Here is a 23,231-nt window from a genome sequence, read left to right as displayed (position 1 = left end):
ATATTATAATATATATATATATATATATATATATATATATATATATATATATATATATATATATATATATATATTCCAAACTGGTCCCCATGGTGTGTATTTCAGGAAAAAAAACATAGCTAATCTGTATTCTATATAATTAGATTCTTAAATTCATAACCCAAATATAAATCATACAAAATTTTGGACTAAAATATTACAATGAGCCAAAAATTGCAGCCAAATTGATAATTTTGGAACTTATTTATGCAAACTAGGCGCAGAATATATTTAAATGCCAAAATGTTGATAAGATTATAATTTTATAATTTAAAATAGTATGAGAATATGTTGGTTGAATTATTTTTGTCTTTAGAAGTATTTAACAAAAAAAATGTTATATTGGTATTTTGTAAGAAAGTGAGTGTTACATTTTTCACATATTGGAAGTGAATTTACCAAAGTCAATCACACATTATCTCAACATATCCTTTTAAGTAAATATGGTTCATTTAATTTGACCAATATGTTATGAGGGTAAGATTGTTTGTCTAGATGACATCTAACAGATCCATTATAGTCTTACAGACATTCGTTTATTGTTTATATATGTTTACTCCTTGTAGTTTGTACTATTAGATGTTCTCATTGCATATATCGGTCATCTACATAACAAATATCTATGGGTGGAGGCTAGACTACCAAATTTCACATCCCACTACCCCATTCATATGGGATTTTTGGGATTTAATGTTGATGTTGATGTATATGGGTGTTAAGTCTTGCTCAAATTTTCCCCACGAGCTTATCTCTCTGGAAACATATCAATGTGAACTTACTATCATGGTGTGACACTATGGAAAAAGACACCAAATGTCTAGCCATATTTTCATCGACATATAGCTTCATAAGCTTACCTATCCGATAAGGCGATCAAATTAGTATAAGATGAGCATTCTTGTCAACCAATCAACAAAAACATTACATTCTAGCTCTTCTTAATTTTTGTTATAATTACGAATGGAGTAATTATATGGTTGAGTGATATAAAGTGTGCTTGATCTAAGTGTTGTATGTAAGTGTCACAAATGGGTTTCGTATACAAGCTTTATAAATTCTGTTTGGATTATAAACCATTTTTATAACTTGGGTTACAACAATACATTGTTAGACGTTGATCACTTCTTGGAACAATGTTGCTAGAAATTATAAATGTCTATATGGTTGCACATTTAAAAGAAACTTGAACATATTATCATTTAAATTAACAAATAGTATATGATTATGTGGATTTAATCATTATAAATGTTATAACCTCTACATGACTACATATAATTATTAGTCAGCTGGTTATGTATTTTATTTATTTAATAAAATTCTAAATTTTATAGTTATACATGTATGTATATATAATATTAATAATAATTTATGAGATAGTTATTGATTTGTCAAATTAAGTAAGATTTTTTATTTTATTTTATTTTTGTTATTATCTGCATTAAACCATAATTGCATGTATAGATGTGTAATTTGTCATTCAAGCCAATTCTAATCAATCAACTGAGAAAGAGAAAGAGAAGAAAAGGATTTGTTTGGAGAAAACGTAAAAAGTAAATTACAAATTTGGTCTCTAAGCTTCACTTAAAATCTCAAGTTCAGACCAAATTCTAAAATTGTCCTAATACCATCCTTACGATCTGCGATCCATGTACTTTACTTAAAATCACAAGTTTAGTTTAATTTTAAAGTCATTAGGCACCTGCAACAAGAGGCAAACTTAAGGACAAAATTACGACAATTTCAAAATTTTGAACTTGCAACTTTTTAGGTAAAACACAATAACCAAATTTATATTTAGTCAAAACGTAAATTATGATTGTTTTTAAACTTTAGGTTATATATATATATATATATATATATATATATATATATATATATATATATATATATATATATTCAAAAGAAGAAGTAAAATCTCTTTCTTCTGATATAGAGCCTAACTTCGGGATGAATAAAACCGAACCACATTTCGATCATCCTGGAGAATCTTTTTTTCTAGGTGAAAGAAGAAAAAGACCTAAAACTGAACAAGGTCATAGAACTGGCTCTATGTCAAATCTTCCCACTGGAAATCCAAACCAGTTCGGAACAAACGTTCTCAATATTGACAACATTGAAACAAATAGAAAAGAAGTTATCGATAGATGGACTTCGGAAATAAGTCTAATCATTCAGACTAATAAAGAAAAATATGCAACAAAAGAATCTATCCTTTTATTGTTTGACCATAAAACATCAGGAATAGTTCAAAATTTTATCAAAAATACAAACTGGATTAGTTATAATCTAATGACAGTATTCCAAAACATTGATGTCATCTACATGATGTTCCTTAGTATAGATCTTATAGAAGAGAAATTGAAAAAGCAAAATTCAGACTTACGAATCTCACCATATGTGATATTTGCTTTCTAGATCATTACACTTGTGACTATGAAACAAATCTTTACAAAATAAATGATTCAAATCTATATCCTGAGTTGATCAAACAATATCTATTAAAAATTCCTATTGTAGGACAACAATCTCATAACAGATTTATAACTGAATCTACAAATGTCACAATTTACAGTCTTGCTTTTGCTAAGAGAATTGTTATTGATGAGATTCAAAAAAATTTGTAATCTATCAAACACACAAAAAAGACTAAATGTTTTAACAAAAATTGTTGTAGTCATTTAACAAAAGAAAAACCCTTAGAGTATGGATGCAAAATTAACCATAAAACAAAAAATTCTTCAAAGAAATCTTTTAATAAATATTCAAAAAAGAACAACAAAAGATTTTCAAAAAAGAAAGATACTAGACGGTTTAAACCTGGAAAATATTTCTAAAAATCAAAAGATTTTTAAAAAACAAAAGACAAAAGTAAATTTTATCCGAAAAATAAAAAGAACTGTAGATGTTGGGTTTATAGTGAAGAAGGACACTATGCCAATGAGTGTCCTAATAGGAAAGATTACTCTCAAAAGGTTAAACTCCTTGAAATAGCGTCATCTATGGACCTTAGGCCTATAGAAGAACAATTTCAAGATGAACAAATCGTCTACACATTGATTGAAGAACCTCTTGATGAATCATCATCTTCTTCATCTACAGAATCAGATACTGATTCAGACTGATTCAAAGGTCATGAACTCTAAAAACGTGATACTAACTATCACAAATCCTAATTCAATCTATGTTAAAGGTACATTTAGATTCACCGGATATAAACATATTGATTTAAATTTTTATATTGATACAGGAGTCAGTCTTTGTATCGCAAGTAAATATGTTATTCTAGAAGAACATTGGATTAACACTCCATAACCTATAAAGGTTTCTACAGTAAACGGACATGTAATTATGAACAAAAAATGTGTTGATTTACATATTAGACTTGTCGGAGAAATATTCCATATCCCCTTTGTATACCAACAAGAATGTGGAATAGATTTACATATTAGACTTGCCGGAGAAATATTACATATTAGACTTGCCGGAGAAATATTCCATATCCCCTCGGTTCTGACTTCGGACCGAAGGTAGAAGAGGAAACCGAAGGTGAGGAGGGAACCGAAGGTGATGAGGGACCGAAATGGACCGAGGGTTCGGCTGTACTCGGTCTATGCGAGGTTCGGTCTGAGAGGGAAGGTTCGGTCCTGAGGAGCTTCGGTCCTCTTAGTTTCGCTTCTTAGAGTTTCGCTTCCAAGAGGTTCGGTTCCATTAGGGTTTCGGTCCCAAAGGGCTGTTTTTCAAGTAAACTTCCCGTTTCAAGCGGTTTTTGGCCAAGTTAAGGGTCGGGATGACCCAGATGACTATAAAAAGTTGAGAGAGATTTTGAGAGAGATTTGGGAGAGATTTGATTTTAGCAATTTTTATTGTATAATCTCGCAATGCAAGGTTCGTGAACCCCATTATGCTTCGTTTATGATTGTTTTAAGTCCCCAAAAGGGTCCATAGTCGTGTTTTAATGCGTTTAACTCCCTTTTTAGGGTTTTACATTGGTAAACACGTAAAATATCCGAAACACTTGAATTTTTGACATACAAATGCACATTCTTATATATAGAATAACTTTTAACATACAAGTACTAGTTAAGTTTGACCGGTTTGACTTGTTGACTTAGACTTTGACTTTGACTTGAATTTGACAGTTGTCACATTATCCCCCCGTTAGAAGGAATTTCGTCCCGAAATTTGCATTTTGAGTGGGACTTCAAGGGGTGGGGAATAGATGTGGGTACTTTTGCTTCATTTGGTCCTCACGTTCCCAAGTAAATTCGGGTCCTCGCTTGGTGTTCCAGCGGACCTTTACGATGGGAATGCAGCTTTGTTTCGTTGATTTGACCTCTCGATCCATGATTTCAACAGGTTCCTCTACAAAGTTGAGGTTTTCATTGATCTCGATTTCTTCCAAAGGAATGACGAGGGTCTCATCAGACAAACATTTCTTCAGGTTCGACACATGAAAAGGTAGGATGAACGTGGTTGAGTTCCTGTGGTAGTCGTAGTTTGTATGCCACTGGGCCAATCCTGGCGAGGATTTCGAATGGTCCGATATACCTTGGATTTAGTTTCCCACGTTTTCCAAAACGTACTAATCCTTTCCAAGGTGATACTTTTAGTAATACTCGATCCCCAACTTGGAACTCCGAAGGCTTCCATCTCTTATCCGCGTAGCTCTTTTGTCGGTCTTGCGAAGCCTTTATTCGTTCTCGAATTTGGACGATATTTTTCGTTGTTTCTCTTATGATTTCTAGGCCAGTGAGTGTGCTGTTAGGAACTTGTCCTCTTGCTAGTTGCGTATCGCCCACCTCAGCCCAACACAGGGGTGATCTGCACTTACGGCCATAGAGGGCTTCGACGGCGCAACTTTGATGCTAGTGTTGTATGAGAATTCGATAAGGGGTAAATGAGCATCCCAAGCTTTACCAAAGTCTATCACACAAGCTCTTAGCATGTCCTCTAACGTCCGAATGGTCCTTTCACTCTGTCCGTTGGTCTGTGGGTGGTAGACTGTACTCATGTCCAGCCTAGTTCCCATAGCTTTCTGCAGTGACTACCAGAATCGTGACGTGAACCGACTATCTCTATCGGAGATAATGGATATCGGTACTCCGTGAAGTCGCATGACTTCCTTAATGTAGAGCCTTGTCAGTTTCTCCATTTTGTCGGTTTCCTTTATCGGTAGGAAGTGTGCGGATTTGGTTAATCTATCGATGATTACCCAAATGGTGTCAAGTCCACCTGTTGTCTTAGGTAACTTGGTGATGAAATCCATTGTGATCCGCTCCCACTTCCACTCGGGTATCTCTGGTTGTTGAAATAGCCCCGAGGGCTTCTGATACTCCACCTTAACCTTGGCGCAAGTCAGGCACTTGCCCACAAAGGTAGCTATTTCAGCTTTCATGTTCGGCCACCAATACAACTTCTTGAGGTCTAAGTACATCTTGTCTGAACCGGGATACACAGAGTAACGAGTTTTATGAGCTTCGCTCATGACAACGTCCCTGAATCCACAAAATTTTGGTGTCCAGATCCGGTTCATGAGGCAACGAACTCTGTCATCCCTGACTTCCAGATTTTTGTCCATTCCTCTCAATGCTTCACCTGTCACGTTCTCTGGTTTTAAGGCTTCTTCCTGTGCCTATTTGATTTGTGCGGACAAGTGTGAATGGATGGTCATGGTTAACGCTTTTACTCGGCGGCCCGAGTGTTCCTTTCTGTTCAAGGCGTCTGCAACCACGTTGGCTTTTCCGGGGTGATAACGAATCTCACATTCGTAATCGTTTAGCAATTCCACCCATCGTCTTTGCCTCATGTTGAGTTCCTTTTGATTGAGGATATGCTGAAGGCTTTTGTGTTCGGTGAAGATAGTGCACTTGGTACCGTAGAGGTAATGTCTCCAGATTTTTAGGGCGAAAACTACTGCTCCCAATTCGAGATCGTGCGTTGTGTAGTTTACCTCGTGCGTCTTCAGCTGTCTTGAGGCGTAGGTAATGACTTTTCCTCGTTGCATTAACACACACCATAGTCCTTGGTTTGATGCATCGCAATAAACCACAAAGTCCTTTGTTCCATCCGGTAAGGACAAGATCGGAGCACTGCACAGAGTTCGTTTCAGTGTTTGGAACGTAGCCTCTTGCTTATCCCCCAGACGAAAGTCACTCCTTTTTTAGTCAAGGTGGTGAGAGGCTTCGCGATTTTGGAGAAGTTTTGAATGAATCTTCGGTAGTAACCGGCGAGTCCTAAAAATTGTCAGATTTCTGTGGGCATTCTTGGTGCTGACCAGCTTTCAATTGCCTTGATCTTTGAAGGGTCCACATGTATTCCTTCCTTGCTGACTACATGTCCGAGGAAATTCACTTCTCGAATTTTGCGTACAATTTATTTGCCCTCAACGTCTCCAGGACTTGTCGTAAATGTTGGCTGTGCTCTTCCTTACTTCGGGAGTAGACTAGTATATCATCGATGAAGACGATCACGAACTTGTCCAAGTAAGGTCGACACACCCGATTCATCATGTCCATAAACGCTGCGGGTGCATTTGTTAAACCGAAAGGCATCACTACAAAGTCGTAATGACCATAGCGCGTTCTGAAAGCTGTCTTGGGAATATCTGTAACATCGTGATTTTTACTCCATTTTTTTTCTTTTTAAAACATTTATTTAACAGAATACGTTAGCGGAAGACTTAGTTTTTAATTCAAAACATTTTCAAAACCACACGTTACCATTTTCATAACCAAACATTCAACTGTTTAATTGTTGTAAAAAGGGGTTCAAAGGAAAATAAAAACCAAACGTGCTCAAGTGGCATCTTCATTAAAAACTAACTACCCAAAAGGAACTCAACCTCACCAAGCCATGCTCCTAAGCTACCTGTACCAATCAAATGGCATTTAACAAAGAAACAAGTGTCAGTAACCGCCTCGTGAGCCGACAAGTTGTACACAACCAAAAAGAAAACACACAATCCCCGTAAGGGTCATCCATGCAAATCATGATAATAGCATAGCCAAGAAAAACAAATAACATAATATCATAATTTATTTCAATCATATAGTTTTCAACTTAACTCAACCGATTATTACATATAATTTAATTCACCGTTTGTTATATGTAATTTTTAATTCAACCGATTAACTACTTTGGGGTTCCTTAGGGAGAGTCTACCCAACAACTTAACCTCGTTCACTACTCGTGTGCTCAGTCAGTTTAGTGCTCTAAGTGGCTCATGACTTCCACCCGAATACACCAACCCCAAGACTTCCATTTTCGCTACTCCGACTTGCAAAGTACAAGTACTTCACGGTGTCGTTCAGGGTCGGTACAAACGGTGTCAATTCTACCGATACACCTCCCGACTCCCACGTGATGTTTGATCCTGGCCACACCATAAAGCCAACACCACTCCAGTTCCCGTACACCAAGGTGCACACGAACCACGTGTCACACGACCATCTAGAAAAGTTCGTGTAACTAATCACCGTTATGGCTTAAGCTCTTTCAACCATTAGACTTGCAAGGTTCTACTCATGTCACCGTTATACCCCGCAAAAGCATGCATACACTAATATAGCTATGTTACTCATACAGCTTAAATGAGCAATTAACATGTAATAAAGTTCATCAAGATGTCACCATACTTTAGCATATAACTACCAATTCATGAAACATCATATCCGCATGCAATTTTACAACTATCACATAACATGAATTTCACCATATCAACTGATACCAAGGTGCAACCATATACAAGATGTAAGCAACACATTTTCAACAATTATCCCAAGCATAGAAAAATCTAACATGAATCCTAATTTGCATCAACAATCCGCCTATGAGATGTGGTTTTCGGTTATGCACTAAAGTCAACCAAAAATTATAGACTCACCTTATGTTTGAAGCGAGTTCTCCTTTTTACTTCAAGCCTTGACCCTTCTTGAAGTTGTCAAGTTTTCACCTAATAATCACATATACCAAACAGTCATCAAAATGGGGTCCAAGTTTCATTAACACCTTTAATTTCTTAATGGGTTATATATTTTTTTTAAGTTTCACAGCTTGACCACTGCTGAGTGTTTTGGTCATAAAACAGAATCTGTAACTCCGATTGAGCTGAATCCGGACTTTCTGAAAACTAGACTCGATTTCCTACATTTTATCTAGAGAGGGGCATCGGGATGGGGAAAAGTTGCTGTGCAGATTTCCAATAATTGCCAAGAATCACCATATGATTTATGATTTAGACAAAGGATTAAAGACACACGAATTAACACACCAAAAGCTTGAATGAAGGTATTAAGACATAAATTAAGTGGTTTATGAAAAGACCACGAATTGACTAAAAGATGATTGAAAGTAAGATGTCCGTATACACCAAACACCAAACATCTTCATACACCAATAAAGACTTAGTTCACATTCAAGATACATATAGGGATGAACTTTGAGTGAACTTTTAGACACACATTATGGGGTTTTCAAGTTTGTTATTCCAGCCTCCAATTCATGGTTTTGAAGACCATAAATACAAACAATACTACCACGAGTTGTGAGAACTTTCAAGCTAGACTATTGATGAAATCTTTGCTAGCCCAAACAACAACATAATTACCCACTTATCAAGGCCTCAAGGGGCTGTTTTGAGGGCCTTTTGGATGGTTCAAAACATTGTCTTTTTACAGAAACTTATCCTCTTGAATCAAGATAGCAATAACATAAGTTTAATCAATCACCAAAGAATACATTGTTCTCAAAAACTTGGAGTTTTTCAAGAACATGAAGCTTAGCATTCTTGGGATAGTTCATACTTGAAATTGACAACAGAAAAACATCAAACCGCTCCCAATAAAAATAGAATTCAACCATACGAACACTCAAAGATTGTAAGGAGAAAGAATGTATGATCAAAGACACCAATTAGAAAGAAATCTGACACCACAACTCAATTAATGGCCAAACAATTGAAACATAAGCCTTGAGGAAGAAGGAAATTTCAGAAACTTACCACTGGATTGGTTCAATTTCGGTTCCAAAAGCATTCCCACAAAGAAACCCGTCGCCTACTCCTTGCCACAAGAACCGACGTTGCTGCGTTCCCTCCCTCTCAATTCACGATCGACGTATTTTTTTAATCGATGCCAACTCAAAGAACCAGGAACTGATCAATTGATAGTTTTTTTTCCTTCGCTTTAGATGATCATCGCACAACACAACTGCGATTGGGTTGATTAGAAGTCGATCATGTATAGCCCAAGGTAGAAACCGATGAGCCCTATGCTCCTCCACAATCGCATGCCCCTTTTTTTTCTTCCTGTCGTTGCCCTTCAATGGCTCAAGTCTCCAATGGAGTCGTTCCTTGCTTTGAACGTATCGGCCAGGGGGAAAAACACTCGGCCCTATAGCTTCTCACGATCATAACATATGTCGAGGGTTTTAATGCATTTTTTACACATCTAGTCCCTCACATCTTCAATATCGCACTCTTTAAACCCTAGCCCTAATTAACTTAACAATGAAAGTTTATTTTAATAAACTTTTAGGTATTAAATATTTTTTTTTATTGATCGATGCTAGCTATGAACGAGTCGAATTTCTTTTGATGATCACGTAACGGGCCAAAGGGAAGAAAAGAAACAAAACTTGACATTTATCGTTTGGTTGAATGTAATTTAAATACCAAATTACAACAATAACCCTCTATCTTTGCTCCCTTGTTCACATTTCACCTTCTATTTTTGTTTGAATTATTTATAGCCCTTGCTTATAATTAGAATTATATAGTTTGCCACATTATCAACTTAAATCCTCCAACTATGATTAATTCAATTATATTATATACATCTTAATAATTGATTGATTCTTTTAAATATTAATTAATACCATTTAATTATTAATTAATCCCATCATTTTTATTTAATTTATTTCATTTTATGACCTTAAAACCAAAATAATCCTGGGAAAATAAATATTTATCTAATGGAAGATAACATCGTTGACGGAAACAAATCCGGGTCGTTACAATATCCTCCTCTTGAACTCGTAGTTGATGGTACCCTGATCTAAGGTCAATCTTTGAGAAGAAACTTGCTCCTTGCAGCTGGTCGAAGAGGTCATCGATTCAAGGCAAAGGGTATCAGTTTTTAATGGTGAATTTGTTTAATTCACGGTAGTCAATGCACATACGAAACGATCCGTCCTTTTTCTTGACGAACAAGACCGGTGCTCCCCAAGGTGAGAAGCTTGGCCTAATGAAACCTTTTCTTAGCAGTTCATTCAATTGACTAGACAATTCCTACATTTCGGCTGGGGCTAGACGATATGGCGATTTGGCTACAGGGGTAGCTCCAGGAATTAGGTCGATTCGGAATTCGACTTGTCTAGCAGGGGGCACTCCTGGAAGGTCTTCCGGGAATACGTCGGGGAAATTACAGACCTCCGGAATGTCCTTGATGTTTTTCACTTCTTGTTTCTTGTCTACGACGTGGGCTAGGAAGGCGTGGTACTCCTTGCGGAGATACTTTTGAGCCTTGACACAAGAGATGATCTGAAAGTTTGAGCTAGGCTTGTCGCCATAGACGACGAGGGTTTCGCCATTTGGCAGATTAAGGCGAACGGCCTTTTCGTGACATAGAATTTCAGCATGATGAAGGCATAACCAATCCATGCCAATGATAACATCAAAACTTTTTATGGTGACTGGTATAAGGTCGATTTGGAAAGAGTGATTGTTTAAGGTGAGGGTACACCCGGTGTAAATGTCGTTAGTGTTTTTTGTCTTTCCGTTAGCCATTTCTACGGTGAATGTGTCTTTTAATGTTTGTGGGTTTTGTTTAAGTAAGCGTTTAAATTGATGGCTCACGAAGCTTTTCTCCGCGCCACTATCGAAAAGAATGCATGCGTATGTATTGTTGAGGAGAAACGTACCGGTTCCCACAGTTGGATCTGCTACTGCTTCCTCATGACCTATCGCCAGAACTCTGCCCACTTCACCAGAGTTGGGGTTTCTTGCCTTCGGGTAGTTCCGCTTGAAGTGTCCTGCTTCGTCACAACCATAGCAGGTTCGACTTGCTCCGGCGTTGGCAGCTTGTGCGTTTTGTAGGACTGGAGCTTTACAAAATTGGGCGGTGTGCCCATTTCTGTTACAGTTGGTGCATTGCATTTCACGGCATGCGCCGTTGTGGTGAAAGTTTCATTTGTTGCACTTGGGTAGGTTCCCGGCGTATTGCCTTATCGGAGTTGGGTTGGAAGTGGTTGTGGCAGCGTGCACAACAACCACTTGTTGCTTTTTGGCAGGGTCTTGAGCAGGTTGACCCTTCTTCTTGTTCCAGAACTTCCTCTTGTTGTTTCTTCCTTTAGCTTGCTCGGGGGTGGTTGCCACAGTGCCATGGCTGGCTTTATGGTCGATGAGTTGTTGTGCCAGTTCTTTGGCACTGTCAAAGGTAGTTGGCTTTGAGGCCAATACGTTTCCTTGAAGTTGGGGAGATAGTCCCCATATGTATCTTTCCACCTTTTTGCTTTCCGATGGAACCATCTCGGGATACAGCACGACCAGATCGCTAAACCTTGAGGTATAAGACAGGATGTCAGAGCCTGTCATTTTGAGACCCCAAAGTTCTTCTTCCAATTTCTGTATCTCACCCCTTGGGTAGTACTCCTTCATCAACATGGTTTTCAGGTCTTCCGATGTTATCGAGTTAGCCACCGGAAGTGTCAATGCTTTGACGTGGCCATTCCACCAGGTGAGGGCCCTTTCAGAGAAGGTGTTGGGTTTTGAGCAAACTAACACTCCTAAGGTGTTCATGCAACCCTAGAAACCTTGGATCTATGTTTGTCTAAAATACATGCAAAATAATTTTTCAAGGTTCATAACCTATCTAGCATACATAGGGTACTTTTAAACATAAAGATACTAGAAGAATTACATACCTTTGCTAGTGAGTTGATTCCTTGGGAGTTTGAGAGCCAAGCACCAATAATGTGAATGCCTCAAATGGAAATCACAAATCACCACAAACTTGGAAAACTTATGAGAGAGCACTCTAATACTATAGAAATCGGCCACACCCTATGCACACACACATAATGTCTTTTCAAGCACCATAAGCCTCTTTATATAGTGTAGATGATTAGGGTTATAAACCATGCACACCCTAATAACCCATGTCTTTTCCTATTCCAAGGATCCATGGGTTAAAAGCTCCATGGATCATCCATGGACTCCCATTCAAGCTTAGCCCATTTCCTTATGAGTGTTAGCCCACACTATATAAGTATAATAGCCCATTATTTAATTAGTCACCTTATGGTCACTAAATTAATTCATAATTAATTTAAGATCAATACTAATTAAATAATACAATTTCATATTAATATATTATAACTTATAATATATTAGTAGGCCGCAAATATACTCTTCTCATAATGTTATCCATATAAATAGTTCGGGTGAAGTGCAACCCAAATGGACCATGCCGGGTCGGGTCAAGTATATACCAAATAAGTCATGGACTTAGACACCTTATCCAACAGTCTCCCACTTGGATAAGTCTGATAACTATATTTGCCTATATAGCTTCAGGAACCAACCGACAATCGTAGCTCTCGAAAACTCTGTTGAACTATGAAGCGCCATTTTAGATAAGTGATCACATAATCCTCTGCTCTCATGATATCAGCCGGACAAATACATGGAACAATGTCTTACTTATTGTCCAGCAGTTTGTTTCCCGATTTCCGATTTGTTTGACAAAGAACTTAATCGAACACATCAATTTAGTTCTGACTGGGCCCGGTACATAGGTCAAAACAAAATCATCGAGGGGCCCAGATATCGCTTCTATTTCTAGAAGGAACAGATAAGCTTCGACTCATATGCTTGTTCTACTACTTATTGAATTGCACACAAATGCACGTTTTATAACATCAAGTTACTGATGCGTTTACGTGCAATCAATGCACAACCAACTCATAGGTAACAACTCATATCTCTAAGTTTGAAGACTTATATGATATTACCGTCTCACGATCACTCGAGATAAATTCCATGAAGTGATACAAGTAAGCGTGGGTTTATTCCAATACTCATAACTTATGAGTACTCATGAATGTTGTAGCAACCATTGCTATGGCTAAACACCTTTAGTCATCTACAATCCCAATTCATGACAGTCTTGATTCATACCTACTTCCGACATATGACCGACTGTGGAGAGTTTGAATAAACTTATTATTCTGGAAGTCAAAACATACAAAGCTGAAACAATAGTAAATAATTGACAATGATAGCAACACCTTGCTCATAAATAAATCAAAACTTTTATTCATCATCAAACGTCGATTACATTTTACAAGTTTCAGTAATAACTATCTAATCTGTAAAACTAATATCGTCCCTCAGCCCGATGCGTCTCGCATGCTGCAAATGCTTCACCCTCGTCAGTCCCTTCGTAAGGGGATCCGCAGGGTTCTCATCTGACGATACCCTCTTTGCCACGAGGAGTCCCTCTTCTATCTTGTGTCTTATGAAGTGATATTTTCTGTCAATGTGTCGGGATCTGCCATGATCTCTTGGTTCCTTGGCTAAGGCAACCGCACTATTGCTGTCACAGAAAATCTCCATAGGCTCCTTAATAGCTGGTACAACTCCAAGGTCTCCGATGAAGTTCCTCAGCCATATCGCCTCCTTTGCCGCTTCACTCGCTGCTATGTACTCTGATTCACAAGTCGAATCAGCTACAGTCTCCTGTTTGGAACTCTTCCAAGTGATTGCCCCTCCATTTAAGGTAAAGACCCAGCCCAACTGAGAGCGGAAGTTATCCCTATCATTCTGAAAGCTAGCATCACTATACCCTACTACTCTCAAGTCATCACTCCCACCAAGGGTAAGGATCCAATCCTTAGTCCTCCGCAGGTACTTGAGAATATTCTTTACCGCAGTCCAATGAGCCTTGCCAGGGTTCCCCTGATATCTACTGACCATGCTCAAAGCGAAGGCCACATCAGGACGGGTACAAGTCATAGCATACATGATCGAACCAACAGCGGAAGCATAAGGTAATCGACTCATCTCAGCTATCTCATCTTCTGTACTCGGGCTCTGAGCCTTGCTCAGTTTGGCATTGCTTTGGATCGGTAATTCTCCTTTCTTGGAATTCTGCATGTTGAACCTTTTCAACACCTTATCCAAGTAGATACTCTGACTAAGTCCAATTAGTCTTTTACTCCTTTCTCTTAATATCCTTATTCCTAGGATATAGGCAGCTTCTCCAAGGTCCTTTATAGCAAAGCACTTCCCAAGCCAGGACTTAACCTCCTGCAAGGTTGGGATGTGATTTCCTATGAGTAGTATGTCATCCACATACAGTACCAAAAAGCTAACTATACTCCCACTAGCTCTGACATACACGCATGACTCATCTTCACTTCTTGAGAAACCAAACTCTTTGTCCTTCTCATCGAAACAAAGATTCCAACTTCGAGATGCTTGTTTCAATCCATAAATGGATTTCTCAAGCTTGCACACTCTATTGGGGTACTCTGAACTGACAAAACCCTCTGGCTGATTTATGTAAACATCCTCAGCCAACTTTCCGTTAAGGAAAGCGTTTTTGACATCCATTTGCCATATTTCATAATCATGAAATGCAGCAATGGCTAGCATAACCCTAATAGACTTAATCTTTGCTACTGGTGAAAAGGTTTCATCATAATCAATACACTGAGTCTGAGTAAAACCCTTCGCAACCAGTCGAGCCTTATAAGTGTGCACCTTCCCATCCATGTCGGTCTTCTTCTTGAAGATCCATTTGCACCCGACTGTCTTACGGCCTGGTACATTGTCAACCAAGTTCCAAACTTGATTGTCATACATGGACTGTATCTCGCCGTCCATAGCCTCCTTCCATTTAGCAGACTTTAGGCCTGCCATGGCTTCCTTAACACTGTTAGGTTCATCCAGATTTACCAGTATACTGTCACTGATAAATGTATCACCTTCCGTAGTAATATGAAATCCATAATAAAACTCAAGTGTGTTCCTAACCCTTGTGGAACGCCTCGGAAGTATAGACTCGTCAGCTGGATCAACACGAATTTCCTCCTCAGGTTGATTGCTAGTGTCTGAGGTTCCTTCACCAATTGAGTCTTGAATTTCTTCAAGGTCAATTTGCCTCCCACTGTCTCCTTGGTTTATAAATTCTCTCTCTCGAAAGACCCCTCCCCTAGCCACAAAGACCACATTCTCACTGGGTCTGTAGAAGAGGTAACCAAAGGATTTTTGTGGATAGCCGATGAAAATACACCTTTCGCTTCGAGGTTCGAGCTTGTCATGAGTCTCGCGCCTCACGAAAGCCTCGCAACCCCAAATCTTGATATGGTCCAAATTGGGAACTTTCCCAGTCCACATTTCATGAGGTGTTTTGGCAACCTTCTTTGTAGGGACTAGATTAACGATGTGGGCGGCAGTCTCTAAGGCATACCCCTAAAAAGAGATTGGTAGCGAAGCTCGACTCATCATAGAGCGAACCATGTCCAACAAAGTTCGATTACGCCTCTCAGCTACACCATTCAGCTGTGGTGTCCTGGGAGGTGTCAATTGTGAGACAATCCCACACTCCTTAAGATAGTCGAGGAACTCAGTACTAAGATACTCACCACCTCGATCGGATCGAAGCATCTTAATGTTCCTGCCCAATTGATTTTCTACTTCCTGTTTAAACTCTTTAAACCTTTCAAAAGTTTCTGACTTATGTTTGATTAAGTAGACATAACCATATCTACTAAAATCATCAATAAAAGTCACATAATAGCGATTAGCATCCCTTGTGGCGGTTTTGAATGGTCCACATACATCAGTATGTATAAGGTCCAACAAACCCTCACCCCTTGCACAAGTACCAGTGGAGGGTGATTTTGTCATTTTTCCAAGTAGACAAGACTCACAACTATCATCCGACTTGAGGTCGAACGACTCCAAGACTCCATCCTTTTGGAGCTGGCCTATGCGTTTCTTGCTTACATGTCCAAGACGACAATGCCACAAAGATGCTTTATCCAAGCTAGTAGAAGAATCAATACATAATACATTATTTCCTAAATTATCTACAACCGATACAGCTTCATACACACCATCACAAGGTAATGCTTTAAAATAAAGAACATTATTAAAGAAAGCATTAATACTACCAACTTCATTATCAAAAGAAAAGGTAAAACCTTGTTTGTACAAAGCATGAAAGGAAATAATATTCCTCGCCATTTCAGACGAGTACACACATTTATTCAAATCTAACTTTAACCCACTATCTAGCAACAAAGTATAAACTCCAATCTTGGCAACAGGTGTAACCTTCTTGTTCCCCATGATTAAGTTTATCTTTCCGTGCTCCACATCCTCACTTCTTCTTAGGCCCTGCAAGTCACAACAGATGTGAATACCACAACCTGTATCAAGAACCCAAGAATTAGAATATGGTGAGTTATTAGACAATATAGTGTAAATACCTGCATGGGATGGTTTCACTTTCCCATCCTTGACATCCTGCAAGTACCTTGGGCAGTTTCGCTTCCAGTGCCCCTTATTTTGACAATAGAAGCATTCAGCATCCTTAGGGATGGCAGAAGGAGTGATAGAACCACCTTTGGTTCCAGATGAGGAGCCTTCAAGGGACTTTCCCTTGGTACCCTTCGAAGGGTGCTTCCTCTTCTTCCCTTTGCCTTGCCCGATAGCCAAAACAGGGGTAGTAGTAGGAGTAGGAGTAGTAACCAACTTACTCTTAAGACCACTTTCGGCAGTCTTCAGAAGTCCTTGAAGCTTACTGAGTGTGACTTCCTCCTTGTTCATGTGGTATGTCATATGAAATTGATCATAACACGAGGGCAAGGAGTGCAAAATGATATCAATTGCCAACTCCTCAGGGAAGTTCACATTCAGTTTCATTAGACGGTCCACATACCTTTGCATTTTCTGCATGTGGCTCGTGATTGGTTCGCTATCCTTCATACGGGTAGTGATCATGGAGGAGATTATTTCATACCGCTCTTGACGAGCACTCTGATGGTACCTTTCCATCAGATCCTGATGCATCTCAAAAGGGTAATAGTCCTCATAGGACTTTTGGAGTTCAGCTGTCATGGTGGCCATCATGATGCATGCCACCTTGGTGGCATCTCTTTCATGTGCCTGATACTCAGCGACCTCCTCAGGAGTAGCAGTGGACTCATCAAGCTCCTTTAGCTCCTTATCAAGGACATATTCCTTGTCCTCGTAACGAGTGACCATCCTGATGTTCCGGATCCAATCCATGAAGTTGGAACCATCAAAGATGACCCTCCCATAAAGGTTCATGAGGGAAAAGGAGCCAGTAGGGTTAGAGCCCGAAGCATTGTTGTTGGAAGACATCTGAAAAGAAGAAAACAAGTTTAGATTAGATATATCGAATCCTTAATAATACACCCAAATGTAATATTAAGGCTAGGATCCAACACAATATATTATAACTTAGAAGAGGGATGCCGTAATCTAAGCTATAACATATTTGAAGGTAGGTGAATGACGATTCACCAATTTCCACCATGAAAACGAAATGAATTATTAGGTTTAATTGGTTTTGAAATTCCTAGATTCTTTTGAGATTCATTGAACTTTTCAATGGCATGTTTCAATCTCGATTGTGCCCTTCAAGTTTTGTGACTGGGATGCCGAGGATCACAAAACAAGGTGTGAATAACCATGCAAATTCACTTGGTACCCTTAATATTATCACCTAATCAATGTGCCGGTTAACCACACACGCTCCACCGATCTATGATAAACATTAAGTCACCCTTCGTGATCCTTACTAGTCCAAGTTAATGTGCCGGTTAACCACACACGCTCCACCAACGACTTAGTAAGGTACAAAGTGTGAATTTCATGGGTTAGAACCATATTCACATTTTCCTAAAGTAACTAAGATTGAGAATTTATTAAAGGTTTAGTTACTTTATAATATTCATTATACTTTTAATGAGAATTTAAATTCATTGTCCTACCTGTTCGGCTAACGACCCTCCACCGATCAAGGAAGCGGTGGGTGAGAATGGACACCCATTAAGTTGCCATTTTATAGGCAACAACCTTATACCCCCCTTATAGACCGACTTCGTGAATGAGGCCTACTAACGGTAAAACGACTTAATCTTATACATATATATAATAATTAACCATTAATGTTATAAATAGTATAAGGGTTGAATTTTAACTTTTAAAACTCTAAGGGTTTGGAATTAAAGTATATTAAAGTGTATGTAACTTTACAAATTCCAAAACTTGAGGACAAGTTTTGAAACTATTCAAAACTTTTCATTTCATAACTTATGAATTAAAGGTTCATAAAATGAAGACTCTTCATTTTCATGTAACTTATGTGTTTTAAGTGTACATAAATGAAAGTGACCTTTGGAAATCCATAACTTGAGGACAAATTAGGGACTCCATTAAAACACATAAATGATTAAGAATTATCAATAAACAATTTAGCAAATAATTCCTATGATCTAACAATAATTCATAAGAACATGAACATCATATCAAAAAATTCCAAGAACATATGAACACATATCATCATGCAATTTTGATATAAGCCATTGTAAATGGATTAGCATAAACATTACACCATCTAAAACAGGTTTTATAACACCAAAACAGTTTAGGGTAATGTTTCTAGTCAATTTCCAGCAGCAAAACTCGAAAATCTGCATTCTGAGGCTTCTACTCGTCGAGTGCACGAACCTACTCGACGAGTAGGATGAATTTACTCATGGACTCGGCGAGTCCCCCCATGGACTCGGCGAGTTCATGCTGCAGAATGCAGAAAACTTGAGTTTTTCAACAAGTTTGCAACAAGTATCAAACAAACAAGCCTAGGCTCTGATACCACTGTTGGGTTTTGAGCAAACTAACACTCCTAAGGTGTTCATGCAACCCTAGAAACCTTGGATCTATGTTTGTCTAAAATACATGCAAAATAATTTTCCAAGGTTCATAACCTATCTAGCATACATGGGGTACTTTTAAACATAAAGATACTAGAAAAATTACATACCTTTGCTAGTGAGCTGATTCCTTGGGAGTTTGAGAGCCAAACACCAATAATGTGAATGCCTCAAATGGAAATCACAAATCACCACAAACTTGGAAAACTTATGAGAGAGCACTCTAATACTCTAGAAATCGGCCACACCTTATGCACACACATATAGTGTCTTTTCAAGCACCATAAGCCTCTTTATATAGTGTAGATGATTAGGGTTATGAACCATGCAAACCCTAATAACCCATGTCTTTTCCTATTCCAAGGATCCATGGTTTAAAAGCTCCATGGATCATCCATGGACTCCCATTCAAGCTTAGCCCATTTCCTTATGAGTGTTAGCCCACACTATATAAGTACAATAGCCCATTATTTAATTAGTCACCTTATGATCACTAAATTAATTCATAATTAATTTAAGATCAATACTAATTAAATAATACAATTTCATATTAATATATTATAACTTATAATATATTAGTAGGCCGCAAATATACTCTTCTCATAATGTTATCCATATAAATAGTTCGGGTGAAGTGCAACCCAAATGGACCATGCCGGGTCGGGTCAAGTATATACCAAATAAGTTATGGACTTAGACACCTTATCCAACAGAAGGTGCATGCGGCGAATTTGACCTTGCTTGCTTCAGGGCATGCACATATTTCGAAGATGGATTCAGTCTTCTCAAACCATTGCAGCAATGCTATGACACCCACGCTTCCATTGAAGGTTTTGGGTTTGGCATTCGTAAAGTCTTTGTAGGTACACTCCCTCGAGCGTCCCTGACTGTCCCCATTGTTAGAATTTGTGGCACCATCACCCACATTATTTGTGTTGATATGGGACATCGCGGCTGCCACAGCGGCCATTACAGCTGCCTGGAACATTATTGGGTCGAACTGAGGGGGTGGTGGTGGTGGCGCTGTAGTTCCTGCGGTGCTAGCGCGTCTAGGATTTCTACGAGGTGGCATTTTCTGCCATATCAAGAATGAAAAGACAATAAGTCTTTGATAACACTCACAGGTCGAGAGTTAAAACTAATCATTATTAGTTATTTATATGCAACATGATTTCGACTTGTAAAGATATAGGAATCCATTCATACTAGAGGTCTATAGATAATGAAATATAGACTTTATGAATGCCGATAGTTTTGATTGACATGAAATGTCTGTGATAGAATCCATACCGGGCCCATCCAACAATTGTTTTATGTACAATATTTATATATAATTAAGATTAAATAAACTTTCGAATCTAATGGGTCTGTCCTGGGCCCACAACCAAACAAGGAACAGGATCCAAGGCGGAGCCACCATTTCTAGGTCGACATGGTCTTAATTATATATAACTTTGATTGATACATCAAACAATCATAAATCGGACACCAGTAAATTCAATCTGAAAACAATCATTGCCATGAACTTGATGTAATAAGGCAAATAGCGTGTTAATTTCATTGATATAACTTAGTATACAATATTGGGGAAAATTTGACCCGACAAGGGGTCTATGCTACATCAATGTATGGGAAAATTTTGACTGCCTAACAGATCCCGGAAGTGTAAACACTTAAATCGCGGAATCGGACATAAAATACTAGAAAATAATAGTACTTTTTATCCGCAAACTAGATTACACTGAAGCGAGCAGTGCAACACTACTTGCGGCGGTTGAAGCTCTGAGGATCACGAAGTTCCTTGTTTCCTTCATTTCAGCTCTGGATTCTGCCGCTTGGCGCTCTGCTTCTGCCAGACGTCCTTCTAAAGTGGCTTGGTGTTCTCGAAGGTCTTGTACTTTAGCTCGGGTCGCAACCATTTCCCGTCGAAGGAGCTCAGTGCGGTCTCGAGTCCAATCGTGGTCATCATCCAAACGGCAAATGCGAACGGAGTTGACTTGGCTGGTGGCACCAATTTCCATGAAGTGGCGGAGGTTCACCCTTGTTTGCTCCTCGTGGCGTGCGACACGGTGAACTATGATAGGAAGGGCTCGGTCAGCTGATCCTCCTCTGCTGAGGTCGTAAAAACCTCGTTGCATGCTATAGGGAGGGCGTTGACCTTGCTCCCGGCTCCATCTATGTATAGTTTCGGCCCATTGGGGCATCGGGCCTTGGTAGTGTTGCGGAGGAATAGGGGCAGGGTGTGGATTGTAAACTTCGAGTTCCGAGTCGGCTCCATCTGAGTCTTCTTCCTCTTCGCCATCCATGGATTCTTCCTCTTCCATGGGTTCCTCATCCTCCATGGGTTCTTCTTCGGGATCTTCCTCTGGGTCTTCCACAATCCAACCGGCATTCCCTTGGTTGGGGAAGTAGGGATCACCCGGCAAGTGAAATCCTGCCATTACGCCTGTACGAGAATAGGGATAAGAAGGATATCGCAAGAAATTTTGGGAAAAAGAAGTTAGTTATCGCAATTGATAATGTGATTATTACGGTTTTTGTGTTAAAATACTCTTATAGCATTTTTATGTTTGATTCTCGAGGTTTTTGGTAAGTTGAAGACTTGTTGCTCATCATGATTCTTCTTCGGCATACGTTGGTCATACCTTGGCTAAATATAGTTGATCAGGCTATATTCATCCAAGATCTGACTTACATACCCCGAAGCTGAATCATGGTGTCCAACTAGTCTCAATACTTTTATGTTATTGGCATTATGATACTGAATTAATGAGTGCGATTGTATGAATACTTTTATAAAAATACTAATTTCTATTTTTAAAGTATTTTTTGAAAAGCTACGTCAGAGAATTTTTGTCCCGTTGTATTTATAGTTTGTATATCTTACGTGGTTCGATATACTTAGTTCACTATAAACGGAGCTCTGATACCAATCTGTCACACCCCCAAACCGGAACGGCGGAAACGTTCGGGGGCGGAGGACGTCATGCTCAATATCATAACCATAGTGAAGAAAGTAAACACAACCATCATATATATAATTTAAAAGGTTACATCGTTGCAAAAATACATGTTTCCAAATAAACTACATATGATGTCAAAATAGTTTAAAAGAAATCCGCGCCTTAGCGTCTTGCCTTCAAAAATCTTGTAGTTACCTGAATTACTGAATACCTGAGAATACAAGTTGTTTTTGAAAGAGTATCAGCAAAAAGCTGGTGAGTTCATAAGCAGTTTTATGAATGAAAGATGAATGTTGTTCCTTAAAGTTTGTTACAAGTTTGTTTCCAGAAAATCCAATATTTTCTAAAAGGTTTGTTGTAGTCTTATCTGAACCAAGACTTAGTATATGTAAGTAAATCGTCATACTTATGTGTGTGGTTTTATATTCAAATAAAACTCTTTAAATCCCCGTGAACTGTGTGTTTTGTTAATTCCCCATGTGAGTTGTTATAACCATGCTAAAACTCGAAGACCTCATACTCGACGTTCTTCAGGCGTCGGAATGTTATGACACTTGTCACCACAGACCCGCCGGTCTAGCTGTTGCAAGCAGCTTAGGTGCGGGTTTGTCAGACCCAATATAGATCTATACACAACTATCACGCTCTCCCTCCAAGAGATTCTGATTATAACTACAGGACTTTTCTGTGGTACTTAAGAGCACCCTGAAGGAGAACGACTCACAAATTTATTCATTAACAAGTTCACGTAATTTGTAAGAAAGTACCCGTTTTTGTAAATCGATCGTGTTAGTGTTTCTTTGTTAAATGAAGTGTTCAAACTATACCTATTATAGTTTATCAAGAGTTTTTTATGTTTAATGGAAAATTGTTATGCATGACTTTGTATTTCAATAAAAATGACATTGAAAATACTAACTGTAAATCCTACACACCTTGCTCAGCATGTTACAAGGTGTGAATAACTCTTAAACTTGTTTTGACAGTTTTTACCCTTAACTGTCACTGTTTTAGAATAGTTATAGAAAAATCATTGTAAGTCGAAAACTGAATCCGTAAACTCTGAGAGTTTGGAAAAAGAGTCTACTGTATTCATAAATTTTCCTATAATTTCTGGTGGTCTCAAACCAGTGTGAAAATGTTCATCTTCATAGCTTGGTCCGATTTTGTCACTGCTGTGACAGGCGGTTTTGTAAAAATTACCATAAATTGTAGAAAAATCGTATGGAGTTGAGCAAGTAGTCATTTTAAAGGTATAAACCT

At 38.5% G+C, this 23,231-nt stretch overlaps 1 long non-coding RNA gene across 1 annotated transcript; it reads right to left on the bottom strand.

Moving 5' to 3' along the window:
- Positions 1 to 6,801: 6,801 nt before the first annotated feature.
- On the bottom strand, positions 6,802 to 9,393 carry LOC145162591 (uncharacterized). Its single transcript, XR_013739193.1, has 3 exons — positions 9,038 to 9,393; positions 7,922 to 7,990; positions 6,802 to 6,906 (listed from the first exon to the last, which is right to left on the bottom strand). It is a non-coding gene; the product is annotated as an uncharacterized LOC145162591 (long non-coding RNA).
- Positions 9,394 to 23,231: the final 13,838 nt, after the last annotated feature.

The sequence above is a fragment of the Lactuca virosa genome, chromosome 3 (genome assembly GCF_052849685.1).
Source record: "Lactuca virosa cultivar CGN04683 chromosome 3, Lactuca_virosa_CGN04683_v6, whole genome shotgun sequence".
Taxonomy (NCBI): domain Eukaryota; kingdom Viridiplantae; phylum Streptophyta; class Magnoliopsida; order Asterales; family Asteraceae; genus Lactuca; species Lactuca virosa.
This window is presented reverse-complemented; position numbering and strand designations above follow the sequence as displayed.